The sequence below is a fragment of the Varroa jacobsoni genome, unplaced genomic scaffold, assembly GCF_002532875.2.
Source record: "Varroa jacobsoni isolate VJ856 unplaced genomic scaffold, vjacob_1.0 scaffold_673, whole genome shotgun sequence".
Lineage (NCBI taxonomy): Eukaryota > Metazoa > Arthropoda > Arachnida > Mesostigmata > Varroidae > Varroa > Varroa jacobsoni.
The window spans coordinates 115,007-136,239 of NW_019213575.1; the positions used below are offsets into that span (position 1 = coordinate 115,007).

A 21,233-nucleotide genomic window follows, 5' to 3' on the forward strand; every position below is an offset into this window, starting at 1 on the left:
ATATATGTACATTGTAGACTTATGTTTTAAACAAACATATTTTCGATTAGTTGAGAGTCCGTCGAAGTGTTGCCATACACATTTTACGATACTCGACATCGACATTTTCAAAAGTTTTAAACGTCATCGAAATAAACTTTGTCTTAAAAATAAGTCCTCCCGCTAATTTCATATCTGATTTGTCATTTGAATAAAGTACGTCGTGAATGATATGTTCGTTTTATCTTATTCCGCCTATAAATTTAAAGCACTTAATTAAGACTACAAAACGTCTGTCGTTTTCTTGTATCGGACAATTTTAATGCTTTCTCTTTTAATTTACCCTCGTCTGCTTTCTAGAGTAAAATAAAAAGCACAAATTCTTCCAACCTTTTCTCCTGGCCATTGGTTAACGTCTCTATTGATACTGAGCGAATCGTTTTGGCTACGTCTCATTATTTGCAGTCCGTGCTAGAGCTCAATGAAGACTCGTGGTTTCCCGGAGGCCAAGACTATCCGCAATGAATCTCTCGCAGTTTGCGGACGGATAGAAGATTGGAATTTAATAGTTCTTACAAATCGCACCCAAAACACTGCTCGAAGCACAGAATACATTCTGGCTCGTTAAGCCTGCTCAAGTTTGCAAAAGCAAAATCATTCGGCCTTGTGGCCATATATAGATTGGTTTTATCGAACGATCGGCGCCGGTTTAGATTGTGTGAAAAACTTACGCTAATACAAGTCGCGTAAACGCTGAGATTTTGTTGAAGCATAGAAAATTAATAACTAGTGTAATAATTGGCATATAGATAACACGTTCATTAAAATAGTTTCCATGCTAGTTAAAGAAACAATACAAATAGACGTTGTTATCCTATTATTATATCCTATATTACCTATATGATGAACTCACTTCAAATCTCTGCTATAATAGCGGCTTAAGAAGGAAGACTCATTCATAATAGCCTATGCTTTGCCAAATACAGAAATTCGTAAATCTTCGCTTATCTATTAATGCTGCTCACACATTATACTGTCGGGATTGTTAGTTTCACTATTATGATAGGCGCCATTTACAAGCTGAAATCACTCTATGCATTTGCCATATGTAGTCACATGGGTAATTAGTACATTCGATCTATCTCTCACGAGAGAAATTACTTTCATCTATTCGGAGCATCGACTTTAAATTAAGTGATTCGGATGATAGTCATCTAACTTGTCACCGTTCCATTTTTAGCCCCCCTCCCCCCCAACAGATAGCTAGTCATTAGCACGTACGTGGGTCCTTCATGTTAGTCTTGATAAGGTACCGTGTGCCCTACAAAAATAGACGTCAAGTTCTATACTGCTTTTCTCACACTTTCTAGGCAGAAGGGCACGAGTAGAAAAAACGAACCTCACAGGTCCATGAACTCAAGTTTTGTCCTTCGAAAAACGACAATCCTCGAACGGCATAGTTTTCCTTTGTTGGGACCGAAAACTTCAGTACCAATACTCTGTACAAAGCATCGGATACATTACCCATAGACAGGTCTGGCGAAACGCAACAGCCCGGTACGCTGATATTAAGAACGAGCTCAAATTTCCAGTACAAATGACTAGGACTATCTCCAAAATAAATCTGAAGAGCACTGCTACCCAATCGATTTACTGAAACAAACAATATGGCTAACAAGGATGACTACTTAAAGTGACGAAATTTTATGATGGCAAGTAAAGCTTAAAAGAGCAGAGAAAAGTGAGCGTGTTTGCGATACATAACACCATACTACTTACAGACAAATCAATTCAGATCAGTCAGTTTGTGAACCTGTTGTGAAATGGAAAGATCCAAACTAATTTTAAGTATTACGTTACTTGATGAAATGGATATTTTTAGTTACCTCAAATATATGAAATTTACTGGCATTTGTTTTTTACCCTTAAAGCTCTGATCATCAAATCGTAGATATAGTGCCTTTTTATGTCATATCTATTAAGAATGTAATAAAAAACGAATAAACGTTTTTTAAATGTTTGTATTAATCCAATGGATCATTTGAATGCGAACTCCATCTATAGGCATTGAAACATTTATATTTGTGCCTGTACTACGCCTCTGTTATAGTCAGTATCAAAATTTATATTTATCATAGCAAACGTTAGTGTAGCAAAAGTATTGTTTAACTTTGTTTCTGTTCGACTAACTAAATCATACCTCTGCAGCATTTATTAGTCTTATATATATATAAAACATATCAGTAGTTGGCACTATGTTAATATAAACTAGCGAGTTAATTCGGTGAAAAACAAAAATTGAAAAAAAAAATAATGATTCGATGATGTTGTGAGCTAGGTACTTAATGGATTTTTTTTTTTATAATTAGGACCCAAATGGAGATTAGGACTTTGTTCAAAATCGGTATCCGCTGCGCAAAAAGTAATACTCGTCTTCATGTTTTAAACTATTTAAAATGTCTTAAACCTAAGAAATAATTAAAATGAGATAACATCTTAGAGTGAACAGAAGCACCTTCTAGTATAAGTAATATAACAGATGTCTCCTCTAAAAGAACATTACCTTTTTCTTTTAAGAAAAAGTGCAAGCTACACAGTTTTTACCCTAGTAACTTTCCTTCCATTTGCTCGATGGGTTTCATCAAGATTGAATATAACTTCAGCAATGGGGGAATTTTTGAGGCGAAGTTCATATCAGAGCAGAGCGATTACCGGCCAGCGTACTGGTCAAGTAAAATTGCTACACGTAAAAACAACCAGTGTTTTACATAAATTGCAAAATTACAATAAAAAAATTACAATAAAATCCGTAACCTTGGGTTTATTAACACCCAAAGATATGGAATGCTGACGTATGAGTAAACTTAGATGTTATCATCAAACCACTATACTATTCATTAAAATCCCTGCGCTGTTTTAACTTTATATGAGCTGATTGCCTTTAGCACCGATCTGTCGCAGCAATTTGGCAACAGGAATGCATTTTCAGGCATGTACGTGCGGTATGCGAGAATTCTTCAAGGCCAACTTAAACGTGCATAGATCGGACGCCAAAACGGGTATTAGAATTTCGCAGCTGCATTCAACCACAAGATTATTTATACTGTTATATAGGTAAGCGTAATATTATTAATTACTATTAAAATTCATCAAAGTTGACATAAACTGATGTGATCAAAGGCAATCCCAGATTAATTATATTTAGTTCTGTAAATCGATCGGATCATGAATTACCATGCTGGGACATTGCATTCATTTATTGGACGGGTTCGTCTCACAACGCTCACATCCGTATCGCATAAGGGTAAGGGTGCGCTCATAATATGTCTGACTCAACGTCTGGTCTTCAAACAGTCCATATACACATATGTGTATATGTACATTTTTCAAATATTTGGCGTTTGAGAAAGCTACTTAGATACACTTAAAATTGATAAAATCCTATTGATAAATTCCTTGTCTCAAGACCTATGCATTTAGAAAAACGAGAAACCTATCGAGATTGGCCTTAATGACCGCTGTATTAATACGGCTTCCTGCGGGCAACAGTGAATCATATATACAAGGTTTTTTCTTTCAATCTAGGCCCAATTGTTGATCGCAATAAACGAAGGGAGACAAAAAGAAGCTGATTTGGAGAGATACGGCAGCCATTTGCTGTATTCAAAAACATCGCTTGACTAGTTAGCAATTTTTGCCTGACTCATGTTCGGCCTAACTGTTTTAGATTTAAGGTTGCGCGGCAATAATAAAATTGAGTTGCTTTCAACGAATGTACTGAAAATTTCAAGCAAAAAGCGTTGAACAGGTCACCTGCGATTGGCGGGCTTAAAATTGATGTTGATGACTGTTTCATAAGATGCCCCTCGAGCAATGTCACCTTCTTTTGAAGAGAAGTCGGGGCGAGTTAGTTACGTTAAGGTAATTCAGTTATTCGAAATGAACCTAACAGAGGAAGTTTGCTCGCCCGTATGGCTTGCCCTTGGCCAAATGGGTTAGAAACAACTGTGCTTGTGTGTTATTAAATATAGACATGATATTTTTTCCTAATAAAAATCGCTATACGTTAAAGTATTACTGGCTCATAAAAATAATTAAATGCGCTTATTCGATTCGTTATTGGTTACCAACCCTACTAAAAAGTCAAATTGAAAGAATACTAGGCATCTTTTCCTTTGTCCAATGCAAACGTTTCCACGACGTCGATATTTGTCAACTTTGGCAAAAGGAGGATATATCGCTATATCTTAATCCTGTGAAAATAAGTAACGCAAATCTGATCTGTGGTCGTCAAGTTTTCTAGGCGTATCCGGATTAATCTAATCAAGGGTTGGTGTGGTGACAAGCGCAATTGAATAGCAAACTACAATTCATTACTTTATCTATAACAAGTGATTTCTACGATCGGCTGAACAGTCATCGGGTTGATATATACCAGATACATGATGCAACAAAAAGACATCTCTGTATTTGACCGATATCTATTTAATTTATGGCCCAGCAAAACAGTCCGTTAATGCAAGCTTACAACTAACTCGTGAAGCTTGAAATAGTCAGTTTTTCAAAATATAAATGTATATCAGTTAGGTATAACTTTCAATAGGTTATCCGAGTTGTTTACACATAAAGGCTTATGATGGCTATGTTTTATGGATGTTATGCACAAGTTTTGGCCAATACGGAACCACAATAAGAAACTTAATACGAGCGATATATAGCCATCAGTCATAGTTGACTGTAACTTTTCCTTTAAGATCAATTATATCTTATTAAATAAACTTGTGGCATTAAGCTATTTATGATGAAAATGGTGATTGCTTAATCTTTATAAATTGATTTTCATTGTACAATTAGTGTGCTCAAAACTTTTTTCAGTCCTCGCACCGTCGCTCGGACTATAGAAGCAGCATCGTTTCCCGTCATTTTCATCCACAACAGCTGATAGAGGTATTCTCCATTTTCCAGTTTCTTTCCCGAGTGCATTTCGCAAGGTGGATATGCTTAAACCTCTCAATCTGTTTATAGTGCAATCGATTTATAAACATGCAACAAGGATGCTTTTATATTCTTCTCTGACAAATATGTTCAGTTTCTTACACTTAATGATTTAACGCTCGTTACCTCTGGCGGAGCAATGCCTCATGCCGGCTGTTCGAGCTTTTTGTTTTTTTGCTAGATGTTTGTGGGATTCGATATACGCGCCGAAGCCTTCTTCTCTTCTCAAGTTTGTTCGTCCTTTCTCTCTCCCACTATTTTCCGTCTCCTGGTCTGTATCCTTTTGTCGGAGCAGGTGACCGCCGAAACGTGCGTGGCGCTATCAGCTTGACTAAAAAGTCAACAGCTACTATCGCCTTACATTGATTAATTCGTTCACATAATTGTTCGTTCTTTTGCCTTGTTGCTGCTGCTTACAGCTGCAGTGGCTTCATTGTTGCTATTGTTATTGTCGCTATTGTCGGTCATTGTTGTTGTGGTCGCCCATGTGGTACTATTATGTCGTCTGCTAACGACCGTTTATTGGTGATTGGTTTATGTTCTATTAGCAAGTGGGCACACTCACTGCAGGGCACCATAATAAGTCGCGCAGACTATTACGCAGGGGAGACTTACGTAGTAACGTTATTCATACGTCCGTGTGCGCGTGTATGTTATATACACTATTTTACCGCCCGGACCATCGCCGCCGCCGCCGCCGCTGCTGTTGCTACTGGCCAATGTCTTCGTAGAGGACAGCTGCAGAATCACCTGCTCTCGGTTATTGCTTCTGTTGAGGCTACAGCCGCTTTTCGTATTGCTGCGGCGGATGGTATTACTGCACTTTACTGACGTCGTTTTCTTCCATTGCGCGGCGTTATTTACTTCAGGGCGACAGCGACTGTTGCTGTGTTTCGTGCGTCATGTCTTTCTGTTCGATGGCCTTTCGATGCTGAAGCCACAGCAACTGACAGAAACAGGAAACTAAGCAGGCTGCAGCGGCCGCGACGTTCAAAACCCATGTCCCATCGAAGCTATTGTTGTAAAAAAGCAGCAGTAACAATCAACGATCGGCACAGAGGTGAAGGTTGACTTCGCCACGAAGTAGCTGGTCGTGCTGTTTAGCTGTGTATAGGCAAACAGACGGACGTTATATGAAAAGATACGATGTTCCCTTTATCAGTCCACATACGCGTTGTGGCAATAATGCTGCTGAGGCTATTGATGCAGCTAGCTTAATTTAGAAATACTGTGTTGTGGGCTGGGTCAGTTGGTTCAGTATTGCCTCATTAGTGGATGGGATATTGATTGTGAGCGTCCGCCCAAAACCGTGACAATCGGTGAATTCGTTGAGAGCACACCTTGGCACTTCGCTACTGTTGCTGCTATGCTGGATAGGTAGTTAGCCCCACCAGGCATCATCAGGAGCGCCAACAGTTGCAACAGACGCCAAGAACAGGCGGCAAAAAAGAGGCAAAGCTGAGCTTCTACCCTTTGAAGTGATACATTTGTACGTTAAAGAACAACGGAAAATGCTCACACGTCCGTTGTGATCTTCGACATGATCTTCACCAGTTCGTGTCGATACTGTTGCCGCTATGACCGACACATCTTGAAGTCCGCTGCCATCAGGGGTGCTCGATAGAATCGCTTTTTCCTCTATCATCTTCGTACATTGCCAAATGTACAATGTGCTAGGGGAAAAAAATGTTTGCTGATTTCACTTCTTTGTGTAGCCGTTATTTTTCTTCACTGTCCGCACAGACAGACAATGTCGAATAACGCACCTGTAGACCCCTTCCCCCCTACCCCCACCCTATAACGCCGATAGTTGTTGCTGCTTTGCTCGTGCACGGTGACGCTCATGGCCATGTGTCCACAGTACCTCAGCTAGACGGGTGGGTTCGACGTCTGTGTAGGTCCAATCAGCACGACGCGACTTTGAGGAGACCCTGAGAATACTCCCGGATGAACGTGCTCTCATCCGAAATATACAGGGAATTGTCAAATAGTCTCTTTCACATGACGATATGAGAAAGGAAAACGGATACCATCAACCTATACAAAGTCTTCTTTACCACGTTCATTTAGACTTAGCCAATGATCAGTCGACTAAATACCTACATGCCTGTTTGAATAGCACATATAACAGTTGTTGATGGCTGTTGTTACCCGAGTGGCAAGAATACCCGCTTTACTTTCCCCAAATTTACCTTTTATGTGCTCGTCTGCGGCAAGCAAATGGACTTCGATTGTGTAACGATCGATCCGTAGGATTTGTTCTATAAAAAAAAAAAAAAGATACTTCCTATTTTGTCAGATCCTGTCGTGAGAACATCCATTCGTAGCGACTCCATGCACTCAAGGCATTGCCATGCAATACACAACGCTTAGCTTTTAAGATCGTAGTCTGTATATCTGTTACCTGTTCATCGCAGTCCGTATTATACGAGTGATTTATAGTATATTAATTATGATGTCGTGTAACGATTTTGTGCAGCGATTTAAATCCGCTAAGTTTAGACAGCATATAAAGCTTGCCTGGCATATACATGTTACAAAAGCAATAGAACGATAGCTTTTTTTTTGTAGTGCATTTTACGGCTACATAAATATGCGGTAACTGCTGATCTTGAATGAACAAATGCAGAGTGATAAGCGCTGGACTAGACTTGTATCGCTGTTGTGAACAATTTACTATCGGTTTCTTTACGATCGGTATGGCGGTGCGGTCGTGCCGATGCCATCTTCTTCAATGGGTATTTCCTTCACGTGGAACCCAACTAAAAGTATATAAAACTCTAGAAAGTCATATATAGGTTACATCGTGCATTGATTGTATACAAACCTAAAACTATTGAATAATTTGAATGTGATACAACACGACAGTGAAATCGGATTATTTCTTTCGATTTTCTTTTTGAAAACCTTATATAGAGGCTTCATAAATCTATCGTTTGAACTGATCATTACTTTTCAAACGCAGGGTCCACTGTTATTCTGCTAAGGTTTTCACATCATCTATCGCAAATAAATAGAAAAGTCAACACCAACAGAATTACTAAGCAAATGGTTATGAAAACTTCTCTATACCTTAAATAGATGCTCCTACATGGATTTTAAGGGGTTTATTTTTTTTTCGAGGCTGCCCAACAATCAACTCTGAAGGCTGACTGCCGGCAATTTGCTCACATGTCACCATGTTGACGATCAGTGGTACCCCAAATGGCCACAATTCCCGGGGCGTGGTACCGTACCTATCTGGGCTTGGGCTGTGCCACCCCTTCGATTGACGTTTTCGCTCAACATTGAGGGGCAAACACCGACCACTAATAATAAATGAATTTACTATAGAAATAAACGATAGATGAATCAAGCATGTTGATCGTCGATCCAAAAAAGGAAATTTGAAGAATTTCCCGGGCGTGTCTGGACCGGTAGAGGCGTGGGCCAATTGTAGCACACCTACCTTCAACCTACTTTAGGCTTCTTCGTCGGTTGCAGTGAGAAAAGTCTTGTCTGTCATGGCCGATGTCTAGGCCAACTATACATACAAAAGTTAACGAAGCGTGCCTTATAGAGACTAGTATACTGAGTGAAGACAGGAGATTTGGCTATTCTATTGTTGCAGCCACCGTAGGTAAACTAAAACGTCTTCGCATTCAAGATATTCTGGGTGGGTTAAGTCTAGCAAGTTCTATCACTAGGCTTCGCAGCAATGCTAGTTAGCTCAAAATGTTCTATGAGTAACAATATTTATGCGTCAAATTCTCTCTCAAACTAAATCAGATAAAATTTCATGGGTGGGAAATATGTCGTCGATCAAAGTTGCAATGTACACCTGTGTGTCCATATAAGCTATGCGAGCACTCACATTTGCGGATCGGGCACGTCTAGGTCTTGAAACTCCGTTCTTAACATCTCAAGAAGACGACGGATAAGAACGAAATCTATTGAGTCACTTAGATAGTTCTTTATGGCGTGTATAGTTAGCATACCTTACGCTCAAATCAAAACATCTTTGTGGCCTGAATTCTCGAAAGTATAGAGCGATTTCTTGGTGGAATTATAGTACACAAGTATAAATATGAATGAATATAAATTTGTATTTTTAAGAAAGGCTATTTCTGTCTGAAAGTATAACACTATATTTACAATGCCAGTAGGCAATGCACAAAAATATACATATATTGACAATATCTTGCCTATTCAATATTCGTTATAGGTAACTAAACCCATATATATATATATTTCGCAGCTCGATAGGCACTGCTATTAATAAAAAGATCAAAAATAGGTTTACTTCTATGGTGAGATTTCTGCGAAATCTTATCGGCGCAGCAGAGAAATTCAGCGCATAACCAAGATATTATATCCATCAAGATCATTAAAAATACATCAGTATTAGTGTTTTTACAGGTGGATACTGGCAAGAAAAAACACTAGCAGAAGAACAAAAATCGCTATAGGCAATTATCGTTAATATCATCCACTGCTGTGACAGCGACTTTCCATCTTCTGTTAAATCTTGGTACCGTTGCTGTCGCCGCCTCGGCTGACTTCTTCAGCTTCTGTAGTCGCCGATGGGGCTTAGCCTTCGTTTGCCTTTGTATCAATGCCTACTGTATCAGCTGGCTCCACCGCGGCTTTTTATGAAGAAGCAATTAGCTTTATTTAAGAGAGGGAGATAGAACCGACTGAATGTACGCAACCAAGCGATACTTCGACAAGTCTGATTCATGGACTTTTCAACTACAAACAGATACAATCGAGTGAGCAGCACCGCGGGCACCTCCTGCCTTCTAAGGAGTCCGCACTACCCATGCGAAAATGCAGAGGGCGATGCTGGGCCTCTACCTAACAGGGCTAGCACCAACAACTGAGAGAGGCCGTGAATTCGAAGTACAACGCAAGCGCAAAAAGGTGCGTACTACCGCACTGCTTCCGCGTACATTTCGTGCCATTTCGACGGGAGCCGGCAAACATCGGCGCTGACCGTTTTTGGCGACGGATGGTCGATACTGACGACGAGTGCCTTTACGATACCGGGACATGTCACGGAGATTTCACCTTGGCGAAGTTTTTATGCTCGCGCTTCGCCACTACGAAGATCTGGTTATGCGTTTTTCCTCGTGGCGCAAACGCAGCACGGCGCGACTTCACAGGCTGAGGACGCTTAGTCGAAACCAAGAGATGTATAGGAGAAAAAGATTCTTAACGGAATCGCCCAAAGTGAGTGAGCGAGATCAAAGCTGCACGACCGCTATCTGGACCGCCAACAACCGCTGGTTGTTGGCTTTTAATTATTTCATAACATCGTGAATAGGTGAGGCTTTTGACTTTGGTACGGAACCTGTGTAACTCCTAATTTGTTGAAAACAATAACAACAATGACGTTTCTTCGATTCTTTGGAGGGCACATGGGCACCTTCATTGCTTGTGGCTGTAGGGCAAGGCACCTACGAACAAGCTAGCAACGACGTTGGGGCTTATCGAATGCTGAGTGGCTCTTTCTCACCATTTCATGTTAATCTACTGTTGCGTTTTTGAAGATTTGTTGCCGTCGGGAATAGCGGCATCCTTTGTCGTTAATGCGAGTATCGTCCGGCAATGAACGGTTAAATGTAAACATGTTACTAATTGGTCCGGATTATTCAAGAGGCGGTCATTAGATAGAAGTGAGGTTATGCGTTAGTTGTCTATTGTGAGAAACTTTCAAAATATGAAATGTGGTTACGGTGTCTAATAGATGTATTTTTAATATTATAATTAGAAATAGTTACTTGCATGTATTGTTATGTTAAATAATGTGAATATAAACACAAGCGCCCATTAGTTAGTCCAAAAACCTAAAAAAAAATTGGTGAGAGACATGTAGTATACTATCAATAACAAACATTTACGTCGAAGCAATGTTAGAAGTTGGCTCTACTTAAGATTTACATATCGTTCGCTAAAATTAGAAATACTAGACTAGTGACTTTACGCTCGAACATGTAGCAGCTGACTTTTTTGTAAAGTGAGCACTTTGAAGCAATAGGACAGCATACTATCCACCTGCACAGTTCACCAAATCCGCCATCTGTTTTTTATCATTTTTCAGACATGAAACACACAAAGAACTGGATGTATTAGTTGTGTGCCACGTGAAGGCCTGATTTTTCCTTCTTGGAGCGATTCGTTTTGTCTTTCTCTAAGTTCAATCATCCATCGAAATCATCGTGTGCCAGGAACGCTCGTAGGTAGATGTCGGTATCAATGTAAGGCGGGCATATTTGAACGTCCCGTTTGTACTTACTAACATGAAGTTAAAACTGGCAGCTAATCTTAATCCTCCTGCCTTAGCTACCGCATCCACCATTATCGCGACCGTTTGAATAGCCCGTTCACGCCAACTCACTATAAAATAATAGTCGTAATAGTTATCAATAAAACATCTCGGCTAGACGTACTAGAGGTGTAGACCCACGGACCTCAAAGCCATCTTCCGAAATAAGAAATTATGTTACGTTGAAGGATTTAACTGGTAACAATTTCAATATGTAATGGACACTGGTAGACGGCAGTAGAAATTACGGCATTGTCGAGCACCTTTCCATGTTTTGACCAACTAGTCCTAATGTTTTCAGATTCCGCGCATTTCAAGCATAATCTCTAAGAGTATTCAAGTATGGCTCGCTTCATACTCGCGCTTACGTTGCCTCCGTACGTTTGTCGGGTAATACATAATTCTTTTACGTATTTGTAAGTTTATACTAGATATTTTTTATGCACTCTAGCCCTCAGATATGTCGAAACTCTAATTACGGACCCGACTTAATTGCTAATAAGTAATCAGCAAATGTCTTATATAGGTAGAAAAGCAAACTTCACTACACTCACGTAAGGTTTGTCTCGACAATATTAGTAATATTTGGCGCACATATATGTACGAATACGTACGAGTCTTAGCAGAGATCTTTTTGCGCTAGTGCGTGCTCAGTCTCGTATACTTACGAAGAGATACTTCGAGCTCACCCTGAATGATCCATGGAATAGCCGCATTCGTGTACATCACATTGGAAGGAGCTCCAATCTTCAAGTATGTTGGCTGTGTCTTGTGTCTACAAGGCGCCTGGTTTATAAAAATAGAGTAATCCGTTCTTGAGGATACGTCAGTTGTGAGTAGCGTAGGAGGCCTTTTGCAGGTGATTTATTATCCTCTAGACATATTGTATTTTTCTTCGTCGTAGGTATAAGGAAAAAAACTGCTAACAGCTTATCCTTAATTATATGAATCTACAAAAGCCCCGTGGGACACTGAGGAGAAGCATAAGGTATAAGTATAGAAGGTATACCCTTAAATAACCTCTAAACGAAATTAGTCGTAGTGTCTGCCCGCTTTGATTATGTATTTTTACACAATGCTGATAAAGGCATAACAATAATAATAATAGTAATAGAAGTGATAATAATAAGCTTAATATGTCTGAAGGGAAACCTATTTCGCGTCAATCATTGTGGATCGGGTAGACTTCTGTGTCTGGGTAACGCCCACCTGTGCGAGCGCTGTTCCGACGTATATCTGCAGCTATCCATTAAGCATATCATCATTTCGCTGCTCATACCTTGCAATATATGCCTGTAACATGTCTGTTCAGGCCGGCGTATATCTTCATGTGTAGAGCACAAACATACACATATCTACAGACATGAAAAGAGTCCGCCAAAGACGCTTCGTCATTGCCAGGTAGTCATTGCTGATCGCCCACCTAGGTAATTTAGTTGTCTTCAGGGCAATTTTTCTAATTGCCTGATCTCTAATTGTCTCTATGGTGTACCACGAAATAATCCACAGGCACGATTGCCTTACAGTGGTAAGCCAGACGATTGTTGTATATGAAATATCCTGCGTTTACCTGTATGAGTTGTTCACACAATCCTTTTTGTAGGGTGATCAAGCAGTGAAGTAACGTCTCAGCCTTGGTGATGATTTATCTCATGCTGATATACACGTTCATAACCTCTTTCTCATTAAAACAACACAATTACAGATTAAACTCGCTAGTATAGCCTCTAGATATTTGTCGGTACCACGTCCCCTTATGTATGCGCGAGGCGCATATTCACTATGTTAAAGGATGCCGGGCCAAACGGACGAATAATCGGATAAAGCCGTCTGACTTATTTTCGAGCAGCGGCTGATTTAGAACCTGCTTCGCCCGCGCTAATTTTCCAAACGATTTGTCCGAGCGTCAAGTTCGAGAAGGCGGCGCTAGATGAGACAGACTTTTAAGTGAGCTCGATATGTCAAGACTTTCAGAAGACAATCAAGTTATCTTGTCCAAGTCTTCAGTGCTTCTCTTCTCTCTCTCCCTCTGCTCTCCCGCCTTGCCATTTACTTGCCGTGGTCCTCTCAATCATTTTTCCTGTCGATTGCTGTTCCATCACAACAGAAAGTAATCTTGTGTTGTTTCTTGCTTCCCGTAGATGAACGGTGGCGCGCTTACTATTGGGTGTCCCGCAGGGTTAGGAGAAATCGAGATGGTACTCCACATTGGCGCTATCGGCGCCACCGTCGCCGACGGGGCAACTGGCGCCCTTAGTGAAGAAGGATAAAAAATGTTACTAAGCTAGGGACGGCTGGTTTAGCAGGAGAAAACGCGATCCGAAGACTGCAAAATCGACTGCGTACGACAGGCTAGTATCCACTGCCGGCAGACGTCTGGGGCTTCGATGGCACGCTTTCAATCGATAGAGGAAAGGCTGTCGACGCCGGCGCGTGCGTGTTTGAGTGTATGTAGGACCAATGTGAGGAGGTCCTACGCTTATTGTCGGTAAGTAAACGATAGGTAACATGGCCGCACAGGACCGCACCTAAAGCAGTGTAGATCTATTGAACAAATGCTAGCATCAAATCAAAAACACAAGAAGAGGAACCGTAACAGCAATAGACGCAAGCAATGAAAAAGTCGAGGGGCAAGAAATCTAATGGGAAAATTGAAGATCAGAAATGTATATACCTAGACATTCGACTAGGTGCCGGTGATCAGACAAACGTCGGCAGACAGATCGGTCAGACGAGCGCCGATGGCCGAAACTTCAGCTTTGGTTTTCTGCTTTAGCTGGGGCTGAGTTTGCTAATGTTGGTTCTCTTATATCGCGATCTGCACGACTTTTGCTTTCGCTGTCATTTCTGTGGCCACGGCAGCGGAACCGGTGTTGAGAAACAGTGAAGTACGCAGAGTTTCTTCCCATTTTAGCGCTTAGTTTTGTTTGAAGTTCCGTCGAACGACATGAGCTCGATGTCATGTAATCGCTCCCTTCTCCAGTGTTTACTGATGATCCGGGCCCCTCATCGTCATCTGCGACAATGCGCCTTCCTTTATTAACGTTTTTGTCATCTCCAGTCGAGATGCGGGGATTTTTCCGACCGATCGTTGTTTTGGCGGCACTTATATATGGGAGTTGATGGATATTCATCAAGAAGAGGGTAAAAAAAAGTAGGGATAAACGCCAAAAATCTCCAAAAATGAAAAACAGGGTAGTTATTCGGAAAGAGCGTACGTAACAGGTAGCCTATGACCGAAATGGTTGTCTGTGTTGGCAACAGGTAAATGCCGCTTGTTGAAATCCCGCAATGAGTTCTTATAGATACTAGATTTTCTAAGACAAGAGAATATACTTATCCTAAAATCAGGCGGAAGTTTGCGAGCCATCACAACTGATTATTCATGGCAGGGGTTTATTGATGATATATAAATGTTTTTGACGCTTCATGGTTGACTTAGTCAGCCAACATTTCAAAACGGTTTAACTTTTAATCTATGGCTGTTTTTTTCCGCTCATACAATTTATTTAGAAAATCGACCGTTAAGTAATGCGAGAGCTAATACGTTTTCTTGGTTCTCTGTGAACTTATTATGAACAACGGCCAATTCCAAACATCTGTCCCATATGGTTCCATTGCAATAGCATTTTAAGTAGAGACATAACGGCGGCAAAAACTGACTCGTGAAGGAGATGACTCCTGATTTTCACCCGTGTTCCTTGTTTCCCTGAGTATATCTCCTCCCAAGAGCTGAATCTCTGCTTGTTTCTATCGATCACCCACTACACTTTCCAATGCACTCCGCTCGTCCTAGTTGACAAACATCCAAGACTACGACGATGGGAATGCGTCAGTCACGTTTAGCTGTCGCTGACCAGCAAACTTCCCTCGAAAATCGATGAACGACAGGTGGCCCAGAACGCGCACGTCAGAACCGGCACGTAAAATAGCACCGACAGTATGACCACGTTTGCCACTGTTACCACCGTGACCACTATTCACCACCAATTCAGCGGCTAATCATAGGGGGCACACAGATATGAGACGTTTTGATGGGATTGGACTACAATTGTTACTAGTGTTGTCCAGGGCTCGAATGTGGCGAGCGACCAACCCGTCGTCAGCACGTGAATGGCCGAATCGGCAATCCCGACTAATCCAAAGAAACGCCACAATCATTGAATGGGAGCCTCCTTCCAAAGCAAATGTTCCAAACGGGTTTCCGCGCAATGAGCGCTCATTCCACAACGCGACAACACAGCCGCTTAATCGCGGCGCCACCTTCCTGATCTCCTTTCGCCATTAAAATCCATCTGCTTCTGTTGTCGTTGAAAGAGTCATTTCCCTTTTTTTGCGATTTGCTGTCAACGCCTGCGTACGTAGTTGCCGACGGGCGAATTACTACATTGTCGTTTCTCAATGTAACGCTGTTATTGTCGACTAAGTCGTGTGCCCTTGTATAGGCCGCCTGGCATTCAGCGATGAAACGCTTTCCATTCGATCGATGACCACACTTGGGCTGTCATCACATAAGCACACGTAAGCACAGGCTACAATAGTCAGTCCTTTTATTGTTCAACCCAGTTGCCGAGTGCGGTCCGATTACCGGTTTCACCACTGTCACAGTCGTGCTTGATGCGCTTACGCGATACAACACGACAGACCAGATGATACAATAAATGCACACGAGAAGGGTGATTGGAATTATTGCAGAATGATATGGAGGAATAATATATCTGTCGAAGATATCAGCGGACGAGAATACGTGTGGTATTGCGTGGCTAGAACTTTCACTATCGTTGCAGATGCTGTGGATTAAGTCGATGTTGGTTTGCCGTACAACATGTTGACGCTAACGCACGTTCGATTGTAGTACATCTCCGACACATTCGCTCAGTAGTTGTTGCGGGCAGTGTCGCTCTCCAGAGAATAGACAGTACTACTAGCGCTGGAGTGGTACCCCTGTCGCTGCGCCCATCATCATTGCCGCCGCAAATGAAGTAGTATCCAAGTGACAATAAGAGTCGAAACGATGATAAGAGTGATGATCAGTAACTGGGTTTCCTGTAAAGGCAGACAATTCGTTCAAGATGCTGCTGTCGACTACTTCCTAATCGAAACTACTACCTTCCTTCTTGGTTTCCCGGCCGGCTGGGGGGTGAGTGACATTATTCGATGTGGCATGTGCCTGCAATTTTCCAGTTGCTGCTATTTCGAATTTGGGAATCGGCTCAAACAGAACCAGCAAGAGTGGCAAAACGGTCTATCTCGCATGAGATCTGTTCAGCGTTTCCGTCGAACGTTCCTTATGTGACACTGGTTGTTTTGAGTCTAGATGCTCGATGGATGGGAACGTTAGCGAAGTGATCGACTGATGCGTCGGTACTCAATGACCACCCATCGAAGGAATGGACCTTTTCTAGGAAAATGACTGAATTAAACGGAAAGGTAATCAAAACTAGAGGAAATAGCACCCATCAAAGTGCGGAACGAGCCTGTGGGACCAAAAGGAACCACCTCACACAACAGCTGATGCTATTCCTTCTAATTAGTGTAAAGAATGTAAAGCACAGTTTGTGTTCCATTATTTGCGGTCTTAGGGTGCGAGTGCTGTCGCCGATACAATCACTGTCAGAAACTACTGCTGTTGCTACGATATACTCGTGTGAGCTCCGCATCCTAAAAAAACTCATTGTGTATATATAACATTTGCATATAATCGTCATCATAATATAATAATACAGCCAACTATATCAATGACTATTCGATTAATGGCTATACATTTTTTAGACAAAACAGACTCACATATTCCGGAATCAGCGTTACCCATCAATTATCTTTCGGATCATCAATTTGCGTGGATACAACCAGAACGGTATAGAACAGGAAAGATTGCGTGCGAAATAAGGTTCGAAAGAAACATAAACATCGCTGATTAAAGCGTCGACTTACGTGCGAAGTCGCGCTTACTGTCTAAATGTGCAATCTACAAGCGTCGAAAACATATAACCCAAAGCTTTTCCACTCTGTGAACATAGACTGACCTTTTATACTAACGACTTATCGAATTCTTGTACGCGCCCCACCCTATACATACATATATATATATATATATATATATATATATATATATATATAAAGGTGAGACTATACCGGCTGAAATGAGGGAGTAAAATATTCAAACACATTCTATAAGGTGACCTATAGACGAGTTCATTGCAACTAATTCATTTTTGAGAAAATATGGGTTGAAGACATTTATGCCGATTGTTCTTATATTTCACCCAAGCGGAGTCAGATCGGTCAAAAATTGAACTATATGGGTTTCATGCGAAGAAGTCATTTACGTAAGCGAAAGCAGCCATAAAAAAGGCTGTGACTCTGCTTAGAAAATGCGATGCTTTATGATAATTTGCTGCCTAGTGAAACAGTCATTTGTTGATTATAGGCCGTTCCATGCGATATAAAAGCGAGTCTTGAACAGTCCCAATAACGATATATCGACGAGTGTAGAAAGGAACAGGTGTAATGTTTTCGTAAGTTAACCCAACTGGATAGAAACCTATGTGCCCGTCGTAGTAGGCATGAATTTGGAATAAATAATTACCCACGGTAAATTCTAATCCATGATCATAATTATTAATAATATTTTGCACAAATGATAGGCTATGCGTCTAAATTTCTTCCCCATGACACGAACGACAATTCATTGATTCGTGTATCACATAGTCTTGAAATGTGGTAAGCTCAGATAGCCTTATCTTTCACATCTGTATTTTATATTAATTGTGCGTTCGCCAAATTAAAGTTGTAATGAAACAATCGCCTTAAAATAGTGGGTCCTAGGAGCTCGTTTTCAATATCTTTGAAACCTGTAAAAACAGGGTCTGGATTTTGAAGATATCTAGGATATTAAGCCAAGCAATTTTATGGGGCTTAATGAGACGGGTCAACAACGAAATGAAAAATTTCAGTTTCGGAAACTTAAATTTTTTGCTGCAATGATACTTAATTGTAATTCATGAAAATCTGTTCACTTCCATGACTGATTGAATATCTTCAAACTTGGTTTTTAGCGACAATTGGGTATATAACTTTAAGTAAATGTTCCGACTTTTATGTGTGGTGCTGTTGTTGAGCATTGCTTGAATTAGGAACAGATTGCCTATATATATATACCATGATATTAAGGGAACAGGGCGACTGTAGTTCAGACTAAATAATTGTGCTCGTCAATTATCACTACTGTGAGTCAGCGATTAATAAATCCGTGATTTGTACTATGAAACATTGTTCTGCTAATCTTTGCTTAAACATCTGTTCATGTTAACTATAATCGTACCCTGTAAACTATATGTATATACGTATCGTATTTTCTCCCGATTCATGCTATATCTGCTACTGGCGGCCGAAACAACGAGCGCTCGAAGTTCTTCCAGACATCGACGGTTATGTTTGTTGTACAAAAGGAATAAATTGTGTATGTCTGCCGCATCTGACTGCAATCACCGAAAGCATTAGTTATTGGGATCAGATAGCAGATCACAGAATAAGAACAGGACAGGGAATAATATAAAACGAATGAGCAGCAGGAGTGGACTCCACAACACGTCACCGTACAACCGGACAGCGCTACAAACGCAACTTCTTACTGGCGCGCCCCCTATACCATGCTAAGGACCCCCCGCTGTGTTTATCGGACACTTCATTAAGTCGTCAGTTTTGCTTTGGGCGCAACCCACAACACTTGATGCATTTTCTACCGAAATTCGGCTACGAGGTAATCCTAGCATGTGTCTATATCTGTCGTACTTGTAGAACACAGCGTCCAACTGTGTTAGGACCAAACCAGCCAAAAGCAGGCCGGCCCCATGAGTGAGCAGACTCATTTGACTCGATCAACATCCATCTGCTCCTACCTATGATTTGCTTGTCTTTGCTACTGCTGCCACTTCTGCACTTAAACACTTTATGCTTCTGGCCATCTTTTGTCCATATAGGGCGGTGTGTGCATCGGCCTTCCATTTTCTTTTACTAAGGCACTTAACTGAGTTCGGTACTGTGCAATGAAGATCGAGGTACAGCTAAAGCTGGACGGCCACCAACCGCCGTGATATTTACAATAAACAGAGGAGCAATGAACGGGGAAAAAAGGCGGTAAGTGTTCTACGCACGCTGCCGCTCTGCAATCAGCCAGTTAAAGGACCGATATGTGAAAAATCGTTATTCTGTCGCTATCAATGGTTAAGTGTTAATTGTCGACACAGCAAGTATCTCAATATTACTAGTATTATTATTATTAGCACGGGTGGTTCACTGCTTGTTAGCAACAAGCAGCTCGGCTGGAGCGCTAAATGTATGAAGGCTAGCGGTGGCGGAAAATGCTTGTCACTTACTTTTGCGCCGTTTTCTCAGCGCGTTGTCTTGGCGGCCAAGAAATTGTAAATATTTTTTGCCACTTCAACCCTTGGCGTTCGATACTAAAAAAAAATACTATCATAGATCACCTATTGCTATAATAGAATTGAGACAAAAAAGCGTTACATGTAGGCAGCGGTCATGTAAACATTCAATATCTTCTCTGACTCGTAAACATCATCACAGGTACCTTATGAGTGGTAGTCCATAATATCGTTCTCGAATCGTTTTTACCATTATTGTGGTCGTTGTTGTTGTTTCTGTTGCTACTGCTGCTTCTAACACCACAATCATTTTACCTGGCCGCCATTGCGTGGCATATAAGAGAACGACGATGCTAAACGAGGTCCACACAAAAATTAAGCAAGCACCGTATCTGCTACTTTTAGCCTGAACCTTTTGTCCATTCTGACAGCTATGTTCGCCTTAGTTAACTTGACGGTGGCCACTGGGACCAACGCTGCTGCCGTTTGTGCTATCGAACATATCTTGTCGGAGTTAGGCCTAGGCAACATCCGTCATGCGCCCAGCGCTCACGATTCGTTTCTCTTAGAAGCTCTCATTTCCCGCGCACCATCAGCGGATAGCGGGTGTCGCACCGTCAGCGGATAGCGGGTGTCTATCTGTCGATACGCAGCCTTTGTTGAAAAATTGCCGCTTTTTTCTTACGCGGTTTACGTTGGCCAAATCAATATTACGGATCGTTGTTGAACCGCTGGCCACGGCAATACTATCCTTGCCGAATCGTAGTCGAGAAATATCGTATCCGCCTATAACTGCTTAGAACGATCACGAAAACCTCGACCTAGATGTACGGAGCTTTATCGTGAGGCGATTGTGTTTACTCTGGGCTCGACTGAATCGTTGGGTCCGTGTAGAAAAAAAGTTTCCGAAGAAACGAGAAACCCGATTTACTTGATTGTTTTGAAGTGTATTAGGAGAATAAATGCACGTTTCACTGGTGCATATTCACTCACAATACGAAAGCATCCGAAGTTAGACAGTGACTGAATAATTCGTACTAATCGTAAGCAGCTTTGAAAAATAATACAATTGCCCTGTTATTACCTTTGATCTATATGCTAGAGTGATTGTGTATTCGTTAGAAACACAGTTAAACTTTCAGTAGAGAAAGGGCTAGAAATCAACATAGGTTGAGATCACGTTTGAACAATACATAGTGTACATAACTACCGTTGGCTAACCGGTCCTAACTAGTTTACCTATGTACCTACGCTAGAGTTTGAAACCCATGCTACACGATGGAACGTTAAAACAAACAAGATAAACTAATATCTCTTTTTACAGATACCAAATAATAGTCTTGTTAGACCGAAGTGGTAACAACAGATACTTCTATACTGATTAGTTCAGCTAATTGGCGGGTAACCCTTCGACATACGAATGGTGTAATTTAAACTCGCTTGAACATCCGTATATTAAAAAATATAGGCCTTAATATAGGTCTGACAGAATTCTATGCGAGTATCTAAGGTGATTTTGCGCCTACCTAGAAACCAGTAGACAATTAAATCAAATGAAAACACGATCA

At 41.1% G+C, this 21,233-nt stretch overlaps 1 long non-coding RNA gene across 1 annotated transcript; it reads right to left on the minus strand.

The window, feature by feature from the left end:
- Positions 1-10,973: 10,973 nt before the first annotated feature.
- Positions 10,974-12,716, minus strand: LOC147753189 (uncharacterized). The gene is made up of 3 exons (XR_015311944.1): positions 12,491-12,716; positions 11,950-12,067; positions 10,974-11,352 (listed from the first exon to the last, which is right to left on the minus strand). It is a non-coding gene; the product is annotated as an uncharacterized LOC147753189 (long non-coding RNA).
- Between the last annotated feature and the right edge of the window lie 8,517 nt (positions 12,717-21,233).